Genomic DNA, 15,986 nt, shown 5'->3' with positions numbered 1-15,986 from the left:
TATGGACTTACCTCAGTAACACTGCACCCTGTATGCTTCATCCGATGCCAGTGCGTATGTAGTTACATTGTATATGTTACATTGCCCTATTAAATATTTTCTTTTCTTCCCTTTTCTACCAATGGACTTCATGATCTATTGAGCTGCTCGCAGAAAAATACTTTTCAATGTACCTCGGTACACGTGACAATAAGCAAATCCAATCCAATCCAATTCATTTATATGGGGAGACTATCAAGATCAAGATTATTCTCCGCCTTACAGAAGATTCAGTGGGTATTTGGTTGCCTTGAGGTGCACAGCTCCAAAGATCTGTCCTGGTCCACCCACGTCGACGCTACCACCACGAAAGCACAACAGCACCTATACTTGTTCAGGAAACTAAGGAAAGTCGGCATGCCCACATTAACCCTTAGCAACGTTTACAGATGCACCATAGAAAGCATCCTATCGGGCTGCATCACAGCCTGGTACGGCAACTGCTCGGTCCCGGACGGCAAGAAACTTCAGAGCATCGTGAACACCGCCCAGTCCATCACAGGAACCTGCCTACCAACCATTGACTCCATCTACACCTCCCGTTGCCTGAGGAAAGCGGGCAGCATAATAAAGATCCACCCCGCCCGGCGTACTCACTCTTCCAACTTCTTCCATCGGGCAGGAGATACAGACGTCTCAGAACACGCACGAACACACTCAAAAGCAGCTTCTTCCCCACTGTCACCAGACTCCTAAATGACCCTCTTATGGACTTACCTCATTAACACTGCACCCTGTATGCTTCATCCGATGCTAGTGCGTATGTAGTTACATTGTATATGTTGCGTTGCCCTATTAAATATTTTCTTTTCTTCCCTTTTCTACCAATGGACTTCATGACCTATTGAGCTGCTCGCAGAAAAATACTTTTCAATGTACCTCGGTACACGTGACAATAAGCAAATCCAATCCAATCCAATCCAATTCATTTATATGGGGAGACTATCAAGATCAAGGTTATTCTCCGCCTTACAGAAGATTCAGTGGGTATTTGGTTGCCACACATGAACATTTTGGGGCGATGACCGAAGAAGCTGATGCAGAAAATTGAGAGAGACTGTTTTCACTTCGAAAAAGACTAGAACCGGAGATGTATGCTTGATGATGATAGTTAAAATATAAAAGCGGGAGCTGAGGACATTCTCGCATTCACAACTGTTTGAATTCAGGAGCATCAAACAGAAGCAGAAGCATGCACTCAGCTGTGAACCCGTTTTAAAGAGTGCTTCACACAGAGAATTACTCATCCGTTCATTGAAGAAAAACACGTCAACTGGTCACTGCCGTGACTCGGATTCGAACCGAGGTTGCTGCGGCCACAACGCAGAGTACTAACCACTATACGATCACGGCGCCACACGTTACCGCTGAGGCAAGCTATGACTGTCGATGCACTGGGTCGTCAACTGTTTGGAACCTATCATGGCCCACACTGTATGACTCTCGAGTTACAACTTTCGTAGATACACAGTTTTGATGCCTGAAACTTGGTTCCATAATAATTTTCCTGCAACAAGGATATATACACGTTAACCCAGGCTCTATAAAAATAACTATGCAACCGCTATAATATATAATACATAGCAAATTCGATATTCGTCTCAAACATATGGTATTTGGACGTTCTACCGGTGTCTGCATCAGTTTTCTGTGTGTGCCTACTCGAGGTCCCTCCCACAGTCCAAAAATGTGAAGGTTCGGTAGATTGGCCATGCGGAAGTGTGCCAGATTGTCCATAGATTAAGTTTCGCAGGATTGGCCATGATCAACATGCCAGATTCCGGGTATTCTACCGAGAAACTTGGTCACGTCGTCCGCTGCTGATTTCATGAATCCATTTCACCCTGTATCCCTTTCCTCTCATTCCTGAATATTGTCAGTGCTAACAAGCTCTCTCTCTATTTCCCCGGCTGAATTCTCCGACCACGTATCAGTTGCACTTTGGAGCGCCTCTCATTCACCATCTCACTCGCTTTGATCCACAGAGAAAATTCTAGGCCCCATTCGTCCCACTGTTGCTATTGGGGTGAATATCTCTCTTTGGTAATTCAAATTAATATTGATTCACTTTAGATGTGAACTGACTGTTTGAAATCAGAATGAAAGAATGTGGCGTGTTTAATATTGGAACCGGAGGAAAGAAATCAAATAAATGTGGCATGAAATGTAAAAAGCACCAAGGTGGGTGGATTTGATCCCACAGAGGGACGAAGTCCAAAAAACACTTCATCCGGGGGTGGGATAATATCTCGTCGCTGGGTGGAATCGAACCACCTAATTTTCGGTTAACAGCCGAACGTGCTCACCGGTAGCGCCACAGAGACGACAAATGCTGTTCCTGCATGAATAAACAACTCAAATCATGATGGAAACAGTCTCATCTTGTCCTCTTCGTAACAGCAAATTCTTGCTGATGCACCAATCTGGAACAAAAGCACAAAAGGCTGGTTAATCTCAGCAGGTATGACAGCATCTGTGGAGAGAGAACGGAGGCTGTGTTTCAAGCGAGGGTGACTTTGTGTCACAATACGCGCCTCCAGGTTGTACATTCCAGCCATTGTTGTATTTTCTGCCTCAAGATATTCGCAATGAAACTAAAATGAAACTGTCTTTTCTGATGTGCAGTAAGGACAGTTTTCTTAGTTTCTAAATATCTGTTAATTTCTCGAATCATTCTAATCAAGGGAAATGTGTCTTGACTGTCGCTGATCAGTCGCCAGCGGCCTTCGTTCTCCCCGGATTCTGATTGTCGAAGTGTTACCCGACATTCACGAAACTGGTGCTTGATTTTCGTGTGTCGCTTCATTTCCGTTTTCTCCACTGCCCACTGGCTCTATTTCCAGAAAATTGGCCCACTCATCCTCATTGCATCATGACCAGATGTCAGCTATACACTCATCCCTAGAGCATCTCGAAAGCAAGGACTCCTACATCAGACTCCTATCTATTGACTACAGCTCTGCCTTCAACACCACAATTCCAGCCACGCTCATATCAAAGCTCCAAAACCTAGGACTTGGCTTTCCACCCTGCAACTGGATCCTCGATTTTCTGACCAACAGACCACAATCGGTAAGAATGAACAACAACATCTCCTCCACAGTTGTTCTTAACACCGGTGCCCCTCATGGCTGCTTACTTATCCTCCTACTCTACTCGCTGTACGCAGACGACTGCGTGGCGAAACTGGGTTCCAAATCTATCTACAAGTTTGCTGACGATACGACAATAGTGGGCAGGATCTCGAACAACGACGAGTCAGAATACAGGCGGGAGATAGAGAACCTAGTGGAGTGGTGTAGCGACAACAATCTCTCCCTCAATGCCAGCAACACTAAACAGCTGTTCATTGACTTCAGGAAGCAAAGTACTGTACACACCCCTGTGAGCATCAACGGGGCCGAGGTGGAGATGGTTACCAATTTGAAATTCCTTGAGGTGCACAGCTCGAAAGATCTGTCCTGGTCCACCCACGTCGACGCTACCACCACGAAAGCACAACAGCGCCTATACTTGTTCAGGAAACTAAGAAAATTCGGCATGTCCACATTAACCCTTAGCAACCTTTACAGATGCACCATAGAAAGCATCCTATCGGGCTGCATCACAGCCTAGTACGGCAACTGCTCGGTGCAGGACGGCAAGACACTTCAGAGCGTCGTGGACACCGCCCAGTCCATCACAGGAACCTGCCTCCCAACCATTGACTCCATCTACACCTCCCGCTGCCTGAGGAAAGCGGGCAGCATAATCAAAGATCCACCCCACCCGGCGTACTCACTCTTCCAACTTCTTCCATCGGGCAGGAGATACAGACGTCTGAGAACACGCACGAACACACTCAAAAGCAGCTTCTTCCCCACTGTCACCAGACTCCTAAATGACCCTCTGATGGACTTACCTCAGTAACACTGCACCCTGTATGCTTCATCCGATGCCAGTGCGTATGTAGTTACATTGTATATGTTGCATTGCCCTATTAAATATTTTCTTTTCTTCCCTTTTCTACCAATGGACTTCATGATCTATTGAGCTGCTCGCAGAAAAATACTTTTCACTGTACCTCGGTACACGTGACAATAAGCAAATCCAATCCAATCCAATTCATTTATATGGGGAGACTATCAAGATCAAGATTATTCTCCGCCTTACAGAAGATTCAGTGGGTATTTGGTTGCGACACATGAACATTTTGGGGCGATGACCGAAGAAGCTGATGCAGCCTATTTAGAGAGACTGTTCTCACTTCCAAAAAGACTAGAACCGGAGGAGTATGCTTGATGATGATAGTTAAAATATAAAATCGGGAGCTGAGGACATTCTCGCATTCACAACTGTTTGAATTCTGGAGCATCAAACAGAAGCAGAAGCATGCACTCAGCTGTGAACCCGTTTTAAAGAGTGCTTCACACAGAGAATTACTCATCCGCTCATTTCAGGAAAACACGTCGATTGGTCACTGCCGTGACTCGGATTCGATCCGAGGTTGCCGCGGCCACAACGCAGAGTACTAACCACTACACGATCTCGGCGTCACACGTTACCGCTGAGGCGAGCTATAACTGTCGATGCACTAGGTCGTCAACTGTTTGGAACCTATCATGGCCCACACTGTATGACTCTCGAGTTACAACTTTGGTAGATACACAGTTTTGATGCCTGAAACTTGGTTCCATAATAATTTTCCTGCAACAAGGATATATACACTTTAACCCAGGCTCTATAAAAATACCTATGCAACCGCTATAATATATAATACAAAGCAAATTCGATATTCGTCTCAAACATATGGTATTTGGACGTTCTCCCGGTGTCTGCATCAGTTTTCTGTGTTTGCCTGCTCGAGGTCCCTCCCACAGTCCAAAAATGTGAAGGTTCGGTAGATTGGCCATGCTGAAGTGTGCCAGATTGTCCGTAGATTAAGTTTCGCAGTATTGGCCATGATCAACATGCCGGGTTCCGGGTATTCTACCGAGAAACTTGGTCACGTCGTCCGCTGCTGATTTCTTGAATCCATTTCACCCTGTATCCCTTTCCTCTCATTCCTGAATATTGTCAGTGCTAACAAGCTCTCTCTCTATTTCCCCGGCTGAATTATCCGACCACGTATCAGTTGCACTTTGGAGCGCCTCTAATTAACCATCTCACTCTCTTTGATCCACAGAGAAAATTCTAGGCCCCATTCGTCCCACTGTTGCTATTGGGGTGAATGTCTCTCTTTGGTAATTCAAATGAATATTGATTCACTTTAGATGTGAACTGACTGTTTGAAATCAGAATGACAGCATTTGGCGTGTTTAATATTGGAACCGGAGGAAAGAAATCAAATCAACGTAGCATGAAATATAAAAAGCAGCAAGGTGGGTGATTCGCTCCCACAGAGGGACAAAGTATAAAATACACTGCATCCGGGGGTGGTATAACACTTCGTCTCTTGGTGGGATAGAAGCACCTTTCGGTTAACAGCCGAACGCGCTCACCGACTGCGCCACAGAGACGACAACTGATCCTTTTTCTCGAATCAACAAGCCGATTGATGATCGAAACAGTCTCATCTTGTCCACATCCTAACAGCAAATTCTTGCTGAATCACCAATCTGGAACAAAAACACAAAAGGCTGGGCAATATGAGCAGGTCTGACAGCGTCTGTGGAGAGAGCACGGAGCCTGTGTTTCAAGCCAGGCCGACTGTGTCAAAGAACGAAGGGTACACCATTATCCGTATTCCTGTCAATAACGCGCCTCCAGCCTTTTTTCATTCGAGCCATTGTTGTATTATACGCTTCACGATATTCGCAATAATTAAACTCTATTTTCTTATGTGCAGTCAGGACAGTTTTCTTAGTTTCTAAATATCAGTTAATTTCTCGAATCATTCTAATCAAAGCAAATGTGTCTTGACTGCCGCTGATCAGTCGGGCAGATCCCTTCGTTCTCCCCGGATTCTGTTTGTCGAAGTGTTACCCAACATTCACGAAACTAGTGCTTGGTGTTCCTGTGTCGCTACGTTTCCGTTTTCTCCATTGCCAATTGGCATTATTTCCCAAGATTCTGCCCGCTGCTCCTCGTCGTATCATGAACAGATGTCAGGAAATTCATTTATATGGAGGGACTACCGAGATCAAGTTTATTCTCCGCGTACATAGAAGGTTCAGTGAGTATTTGGTTGAGACACTTGAACATTTTGCGTGAATGGCTAAAGAAGCTGATGCAGCAAATTGAGAGAGACTGTTTTCACTTCCAAACAGACAGGAACCTGAGCAGTATGCTTGATGATAATAGTTAATATAAAAAACCGGGAGCTGAAGAGATTCTCGTATTCACAACCGTTTGAATTACAGAGCTTTAAACGGGAGCAGAAGCATGTACTCAGCTGTGAACCCGTTTTAAAGAGTCCTTTATACAGATAATTCGTCATCCGTTCATTTGGGTAAAACACATCAACTTACCGCTGCCGTGACTCGGATTCGAACAGAGGTTGCTGCGGTGAAAACGCAGAGTGCTAACCACTACACGATCACGGCGCCGCACGTCACCGGCGAGCCACATCTGTCAGTGCCGATGTGCTTGGTCATCAACTGTTTGGAATCTATCATGTCCCACACTTTATGACTCTCTAATTACAACATGAGCAGATGAACAGTTTGGATGCCTTAACCTTGGTTCCACAATAATGTTCCTGCAAAAAGGATATATACACTTTCACCCAGGCTCATAAAAATAACAATGCAACGGCTATAATAGATAATACTTAACAATTTCAAAATTCATCCCAAACATATGATATTTGGACGTACTCCCGGTGTCTGCATCGGTTTTCGCCGCCTGCTCGAGGTCCCTCCCACAGTCCAAAGATGTGACGTTTCGATGGATTGGCCATGCTAAAGTGTGCCAGATTGCCTATAGATTAGCAGTTTTGCTGGATTAGCCATGAACAACGTGCCAAGTGACGGGTATTCTACGGAGGAGCTTGGTCACATCGAGCCCTGCTGATTTTCAAAAAAAACATTTATTTTATCCTGTATCAGTTTCCTCTTATTCCTGAATATTGTCAGTGCAAACAAACTCTCTCTATCTCCATTTCAACGATTGAACCTCTCCGCCCACATACCAGTTGCACTTTCTAGTGCCTCTCATTCGCCGTCTCACCTTCTTTGATCCAAAGAGAAAAGTCTAGGCCCTTTTCGTTCCACTGTTGCTATTAGGGTGAATGTCTCTCTCTGGTAGTTCAAATTCATATTAATTAATTCTTTGGATGTGAACTGACTGTTTCAAATCAGAATGACAGCATTTGGCGTGTTTAATATTGGAACCGGAGGAAAGAAATCAAATCAATGTGGCATGAAATATAAAAAGCACCAAGGTGGGTGATTCGATAACACAAAGGGACTCAGTATTTTTAAAAAATCTATCGGCGGTGGGACAACACTTCGTCTCGCGGTGGGGTCCAACTACCAACTTTTCAATTAACAGCCGAACGCGCTAATCGATTGCGCTAATTGCACAGAGGCGAAAAAGCCTGCTTTGCTCGAATAAACATGTCAAATTATGGTGGCAACAGTCTCATCTAGTCCACATGGGAACAGCAAATTCTTGCTGATGCACCAATCTGGAACAAAAACACAAAACGCTGGACGATCTCAGCGGATCTGAAAGCCTCTGTGGAGAGAGAACGGAGTCTGTGATTCAAGCTAGGGTGACATTGTGTCAGTGAGCGAAGACTACGCCATTATCCGTAGCCCTGTCAATAACGCCTTCTAACCTTCTAACCTCCAGCCTTCTAACTTCGAGCCATTATTGTATTTTCTGCCACCAGATATTCGCAATGAAACTAAAATGAAACTGTATTTTCTGATGTGCAGTAAGGACAGTTATCCTAGTTTCTAAATATCAGTTAATGCCTCGAATCATTCGAAACAAGGGAACTGTCTCTTGACTGTCGCTGTTCAGTCGGGCTGCGCCCTTCATTCTCCCCGGATTCTGTTTCTCTAAGTGTTTCCCAACATTCACAAAACTGGTGCATGATTTTCGTGTGTCGCTTCGTTTCCGTTTTCTCCACCGCCACCTGGCTCTATTTCCCAAGGTTCTGCCCACTCCTCCTCATTGCATCATGGCCAGATGTCAGGAAATTCATTTATATGGAGAGACATAAGAACATAAGAACTAGGAGCAGGAGTAGGCCGTCTGGCGCCGCGAGCCTGCTCCGCCATTCAATGACATCATGGCTGATCTTTTGTGGACTCAGCTCCACGTTCCGGCCCGAACACCATCACCCTTAATCCCTTTATTCTTCAAAAAACTATCTATCTTTATCTTTAAAACATTTAATGAAGGAGCCTCTTCTGCTTCACTGGGCAAGGAATGCCATGGAATCACAACCCTTTGGATAAAGAAGTTCCCCCTAAACTCAGTCCTAAATGTACTTCCACTTATTTTGCGGCTAAGCCCACTAGTTCTGCTTTCACCCGCCAGTGGAACATACCTGCCTGCATCTATCCTATCTATTCGCTTCATAATTTTATATGTTTCTGTAAGATCCCCCCCTCCTCCATCTAAATTCCAGCGAGTACAGTCCCAGTCTACTCATCCTCTCCTCGTAATCCAACCCCTTCAGCCCTGGGATTAACCTAGTGAATCTCCTCTGCACATCCTCCAGTGCCAGTACGTCCTTGCACAAGTAAGGAGACCAAAACTGAACACAATACCCCAGGTGCGGCCTCACTAACAACCTTTACAATTACAGCATAACCTCCCTAGTCTTAAACTCCATCCCTCTAGCAATGATGGAAAACATTCCATTCGCCTTCTTATTCACCTGTTGCACCTGTTAACCAACTTTTTGCGACTCATGCACCAGCACACCCAGGTCTCTCTGCACAGCAGCATGTTTTACTATTTTATCATTTAAATAATAATCCCTTTTGCTGTTATTCCTACCAAAATGGATAACCTCACATTTGTCAACATTGTATTCCATCTGCCAGACCCTAGCCCATTCACTTAGCCTATCCAAATCCCTCTGCAGACGTCCAGTATCCACAGCACGTTTTGCTTTACCACTCATCTTTCTGTCGCCTGCAAACGTGGACACATTGCCCTTGGTCCCCAACTCCAAATCAACTATGGAAATTGTGAACAATTGTGGGCCCAACACTGATCCCAGAGGGACATAACTATCTACTGATTGCCAACCAGAGTAACACCCATTAATCCACACTATTTGCTTTCTATTAATTAACCAATCCTCTATCCATGCTTCTGTTTTCCCCTTAATGCCATACATCTTTATCTTATGCTGCAACCTTTTGTGTACCAACTTACCAAAGGCTTTCTGGAAATCCAGATATATCACTATTATTGGCTCCCCGTTATCTTCCACACTGGTAATGTCCTCAAAAAAATCCACTAAATTAGTCAGGCACGCCCTGCCCATTTATGAACCCGTGCTGCTTCTGCCCAGTGGGACAGTTTTCATTCAGATGCCTCGCTATTTCTTCCTTGATGATAGATTCCAGCATCTTCCCTACTACCGATGTTAAGCTCACTGGCCTATAATTACCCACTTTCTGCCTATGGCCTTTATTAAACAATGGTGTTACATTTGCTAATTCCCAATCCGCCGTGACCACCCCAGATTCTTGTGAATTTTCGTAAATTATCACTAGTGCATTTGCAATTTCCCTAGCCATCTCTTTTAGCACTCTGGGATGCATTCCATCGGGGTCAGGAGACTTGTCTACCTTTAGCCCCATCAACTTGCCCATCACTACCACCTTAGTGAAAGCAATGCTCTCAAGGTCCTCACCCGTTATAGCCTCATTTCTATCAGTCACTGGCATGTTATTTGTGTCTTCCACTGTGAAGACAGACCGCAAAAACCTGTTCAGTTACTCAGCCATTTCCCATCATTAAATCTCCCTTCTCATCATCGAAAGGACCAATATTTACCTTAGCCACTCTTTTTGTTTTATATTTTTGTAGAAACATTTACTATTTTAAAAAAATATTCTGAGCAACTTTACTCTCATAATCTTCTTACTCTTCTATATAGCTTTTTTAGTAGCTTTCTATTGCCCCCTAAAGACTTTCCAGTACTCTAGTCTCCCACTAATCTTTGCTACTGTATACTTTTTCCTTCAATTTGATACTCTCCCTTATTTCCTTAGATATCCACGGTCTATTTTTGCTCTTTATACCCGCCTTCCTATTTGTTGGTATAAAACTTTGCTGAACACTGTGAAAAATCGTTTGGAAGATTCTCCACTGTTCCTCAACCGTGTCACCATAAAGTCTTTGCTCCCAGTCTACGTCAGCAAGTACTTCTCTCGTCCCATTATAATTTCCTTTGTTTAAGAACAAAACACGAGTGTTTGAATTTAACCTCTCACCCTTCATCTGTATTTTAAATTCCGCCATATTCTGATAGGTCCTTCCGAGGGGATCCGTAACTATGAGATCATGAATCAATCCTGTCTCATTACGCTGGACCAGACCGAGGTCCGCTTGTACCCTCGTAAGTTCCATTACATACTAGTCTGGGAAACTATCGCGGATACATTCTATAAACTCCTCCTCAAAGCTGCCTTGACCGACCTGTTTAGACCAATCGACATGTAGATTAAAATCTCCCATGATAACTGCTGCACCATGTCTACATGCATCTGTTATTTCTTGGTTTATTGCGTGCCCCACCATAATGTTACTATTTCTTGGCCTATCGACTACTCTTATCAGTGATACTTTCGCCTTACTATTCCTGATTTCCACCTAAATGGATTCAACCTTACCCTCCATAGCACCGATGTCATCCCTTACTATTTCCCGGATGTCATCTTTAAATAACAGAGCTACACCACCTCTTACCATTCACTCTGTCCTTCCGAATAGTTTGATACCCTTGGATATTTAACTCCCAGTCGTGACCATCCTTTAACCATGTGTCAGTAATGGCCACTAAATCATAGTCATTCACGATGATATGCGCCATCAATTCATTTACATTATTCTGAATACTACTGGCATTCAGGTAAAGTACTCTTTTGTTGGCTTTTTTTTTTTTTACCTCTGTTCGAAATCTTAACACCTCGATCATTAAGTTATAATTCCTCTTAACTTTTGTCATAATTTTCCTTGTCATTGAACCCATATCTTCATGCAACAACCTGCCACATCGCTTACCATTAATGTTTTTACTTTTAGTATTACTTGCCCTATTGACTGAGCTCCCCTCAGAATTCTACAGAGAATTCCTCATTCGTTCAGTTGGGGAAAACACGTCAACTGATCGTTGCAGTGACTCGGATTCGAACCGCGGTTGCAGCAGCCACAACGCAGAGTACGAACCACGATACTATCACGGCTCCACAAGCTGTAACTCTTGACACACTTGATCATCAACTGTTTGGAACCTATCATGGCCCACACTTTATGACTCTCTAATTACAACTTTAGTAGATACACAGTTTGGATGCCTTAACGCTGGTTCCATAATAATGTTCGTGCAATAAGGATATATATACTTTAACTCAGACTCATAAAAATAACTATGCAACCGCTGTAATACATAACAATTTATATATTCGTACCAAACATATCGTATTTGGACGTTCTTCCGGTGTCTGCATCAGTTTTCTGCGCCTGCTCGAGGTCCCTCCCACAGTCCAAAGATGTGAAGGTTCGGTAGATTGGCCATGCTGAAGTGTGCCAGATTGCGTATGGATAAAGTTTCGCTGGATTGGCCATGATCAACATGCCGGGTTAAGGGTATTCTACGGAGAAACTTGGTCAAGTCGACACCTGCTGAATTTTTGAAATCATTTCACCCTGTATCGCTTTCCTCTCATTCCTGAATAGTGTCAGTGCCAACAAACTCTCTCTCTCTGTTTCCACGATTGAACTCTCCGCCCACGTATCAGTTGCACTTTGGAGCGCCTCTAATGCACCATCTGACTCTCTTTGATCCACAGCGAAAAATCTAGGCCCCTTTCCTCCCACTGTTGGTGTTGGGGTGAATCTCTCTCTCTGGTAATTCAAATTATTATTGATTCACACTTTAGATGTGAACTGAATGTTTGAAATCAGAATGACAGCATTTGGCGTGTTTACCATTGGAACCGGAGGAAAGAAATCAAATAAATGTGGCATGAAATGTAAAAAGCACCAAGGTGGGTAGATGTGATCCCACAGAGGGACTAAGTACAAAAAACACTTCATCCGGGGGTGGGATAATAAATCGTCTCTGGGTGGAATTGAACAACCAACTTTTCGGTTAATAGCCAAATGTGCTAGCCGATAGCGCCACAGAGAAGACAAATGCTGCTTTTGCATGAATAAACAAGTCAAATCATGATGGAAACAGTCTCATCTTGTCCTCATCGTAACTGCAAATTCTTGCTGATGCACCAATCTGGAACAAAAGCACAAAAGGCTGGGCAATCTCAGCAGATATGTCAACATCTGTGGAGAGAGAACGGAGGTTGTGTTTCAAGCCAGGGTGACTTTGTGTCATAGAACGAAGACGATACCATTATCCGTAGCCCTGTCAATAACGCGCCTCCAGTTTCTACATTCGAGCCATTGTTGTATTTTTTGCCTCCAGATATTCGCAATGAAACTAAAATGAAACTGTCTTTTCTGATGTGCAGTATGGACAGTTTTCTTAGTTTTTCAATCTCTGTTAATTTCTCGAATCATTCTAAGCAAGGGAAATGTGTCTTGACTGTCGCTGATCAGTCGGGCTGCGCCCTTCGTTCTCCCGGGATTCTGTTTGTTGAAGTGTTACCCAACATTCACGAAACTGGGGCTTGCTTTTCGTGTGTCGCGTCGTTTCCGTTTTCTCTACTGATAACTGGCACTATTTCCAAAAATTTAGCCCACTCATCCTCATTGCATCATGACCAGATATCAGGTATACACTCATCCCTAGAGCATCTCGAAAACAAGGACTACATCAGACTCCTATTTATTGACTACAGCTCCGCCTTCAACACCATAATCCCAGCCACGCTCATATCAAAGCTCCAAAACCTAGGACTTGGCTCTCCACTCTGGCACTGTATCCTCGATTTTCTGACCAAAAGACCACAATCAGTAAGAATGAACAACAACATCTCCACAATAGTTCTCAACACCAGTGCCCCTCAAGGCTGCGTACTTATCCCCCTACTCTACTCGCTGTACGCAGACGACTGCGTGGCGAAACTGGGTTCCAACTCTATCTATTTGCTGACGATAAGACCATAGTGGGCAGGATCTCGAATAACGACGAGTCACAATACAGGCGGGAGATAGAGAGCCTAGTGGAGTGCTGTAGCGAAAACAATCTCTCCCTCAATGCCAGCAAAACTAAACAGCTGGTCATTGACTTCAGGAAGCAAATTACTGTACACACCCCTGTGAGCATCAACGGGGCCAAGGTGGAGACGGTTACCAATTTCAAATTCCTTGAGGTGCACATCTCCAAAAATCTGTCCTGGTCCACCCACGTCGACGCTACCACCACGAAAGCACAACAGCACCCAGACTTGTTCAGGAAACTAAGGAAATTCAGTATGTCCACATTAACCCTTAGCAACATTTACAGATTCTTCGCATCAGTATTCACCGAAGAGAAGAAATTGGTAGATGTTGAGTCCGGAGAAGGTTGTGTCGATAGGCTGTGTCAGATCGAGATCCAAAAAGACGAGGTGTTGGATGTCTTAAAAAATATTACGGTAGATAAGTCCCCAGGGCCTGATGGGATCTACCCCAGAATACTGAAGGAGGCTGGAGAGGAAATTGCTGAGGCCTTGACAGAAATCTTTGGATCCTCACTGTCTTCAGGGGATATCCCGGAGGACTGGAGAATAGCCAATGTTGTTCCTCTGTTTAAGAAGGGTAGCAAGGATAATCCAGGGAACTACAGGCCGGTGAGCCTTAGTTCAGTGGTCGGGAAATTACTGGAGAGAATTCTTCGAGACAGGATCTACTCCCATTTGGAAGCAAATGGACGTATTAGTGAGAGGCAGCATGGATTTGTGAAGGGGAGGTCGTGTCTCACTAACTTGATAGAGTTTTTCGAGGAGGTCACTAAGATGATTGATGCAGGTAGGGCAGTGGATGTTGTCTATATGGACTTCAGTAAGGCTTTTGACAAGGTCCCTCATGGTAGACTAATACAAAAGGTGAAGTCACACGGGATCAGGGGTGAGCTGGCAGAGTGGACACAGAACTGGCTAGGTCATAGAAGGCAGAGAGTAGCAATGGAAGGATGCTTTTCTAATTGGAGGGCTGTGACCAGTGGTCTTCCACAGGTATCAGTGCTGGGACCTTTGCTCTTTGTAGTATATATAAATGATTTGGAGGAAAATGTAACTGGTCTGATTAGTAAGTTTGCAGACGACACAAAGGTTGGTGGAATTGCAGATAGCGATGAGGACTGTCAGAGGATACAGCAGGATTTAGATTGTTTGGAGACTTGGGCGGAGAGATGGCAGATGGAGTTTAATCCGGACAAATGTGAGGTAATGCATTTTGGAAGGTCTAATGCAGGTAGGGAATATACAGTGAACGGTAGAACCCTCAAGAGTATTGAAAGTCAGAGAGATCTAGGAGTACAGGTCCACAGGTCATTGAAAGGGGCAACACAGGTGGAGAAGGTAGTCAAGAAGGCATACGGCATACTTGCCTTCATTGGCCGGGGCATTTAGTATAAGAATTGGCAAGTCATGTTGAAGCTGTATAGAACCTTAGTTATGCCACACTTGGAGTATAGTGTTCAATTCTGGTCGCCATTCTACCAGAAGGATGTGGAGGCTTTAGAGAGGGTGCAGAAGAGATTTACCAGAATGTTGCCTGGTATGGGGGGCATGAGCTCTGAGGAGCGGTTGAATAACCTCGGTTTGTTCTCACTGGAACGAAGGAGTTTGAGGGGAGACCTGATAGAGGTCTACAAAATTATGAGGGGCATAGACAGAGTGGATAGTTTTTCCCCAGGGTAGAGCGATCAATTACTAGGGGGCAGAGGTTTAAGGTGAGAGGGGCAAGGTTTAGATTAGATGTACGTGGCAAGTTTTTTACGCAGAGGGTAGTGGGTGCCTGGAACTCGCTACCGGAGGAGGTGCTGGAAGCAGGGACGATAGTGACATTTAAGGGGCATCTTGACAAATACATGAATAGGATGGGAGTAGAGGGATACGGACCCAGGAAGTGTAGAAGATTGTGGTTTAGTCGGACGGCACGGGCTTGGATGGCCGAAGGGCCTGTTCCTGTGCTGTACATTTCTTTGTTCTTTATTCTGTGTTCTTTGATGCACCATAGAAAGCATCCTATCGGGCTGCATCACAGCCTGGTACGGCAACTGCTCGGTCCAGGACGGCAAGAAACTTCAGAGCGTCGTGAACACCGCCCAGTCCATCACAGGAACCTGCCTCCCAACCATTGACTTCATCTACACCTCCCGCTGCCTGAGGAAAGCGGACAGCATAATCAAAGATCCATCCCACCCGGCGTACTCACTCTTCCAACTTCTTCCATCGGGCAGGAGATACAGACGTCTGAGAACACGCACGAACAGGCTCAAAAGCAGCTTCTTCCCCACTGTTACCAGACTCCTAAGTGACCCTCTTATGGACTTACCTCATTAACACTACACCCTGTATGCTTCATCCGATGCCACTGCTTATGTAGTTACATTTTATATGTTGCGTTGCCATATTACGTATTTTCTTTTCTTCCAATGGACTTAATGATCTATTGAGCTGCTCGCAGAAAAATACGTTTCACTGTACCTCGGTACATGTGACAATAAGCAAATCCAATCCAATCCAATTAATTTATATGGGGAGACTATCACGATCAAGATTATTCTCCGTCTTACAGAAGATTCAGTGGGTATTTGGTTGCGACACATTAACATTTTGGGGCGATGACCGAAGAAGCTGATGCAGCAAATTGAGAGAGACTGTTTT

General features: G+C 44.5%; 1 non-coding gene across 1 annotated transcript; it reads right to left on the bottom strand.

The window, feature by feature from the left end:
• Positions 1 to 1,320: 1,320 nt before the first annotated feature.
• On the bottom strand, positions 1,321 to 1,392 carry trnah-gug (transfer RNA histidin (anticodon GUG)). The gene has a single exon. It is a non-coding gene; the product is annotated as a tRNA-His (tRNA).
• Between the last annotated feature and the right edge of the window lie 14,594 nt (positions 1,393 to 15,986).

This window comes from Scyliorhinus torazame, chromosome 14, assembly GCF_047496885.1.
Source record: "Scyliorhinus torazame isolate Kashiwa2021f chromosome 14, sScyTor2.1, whole genome shotgun sequence".
Classification (NCBI taxonomy): Eukaryota; Metazoa; Chordata; class Chondrichthyes; order Carcharhiniformes; family Scyliorhinidae; genus Scyliorhinus; species Scyliorhinus torazame.
This window is presented reverse-complemented; position numbering and strand designations above follow the sequence as displayed.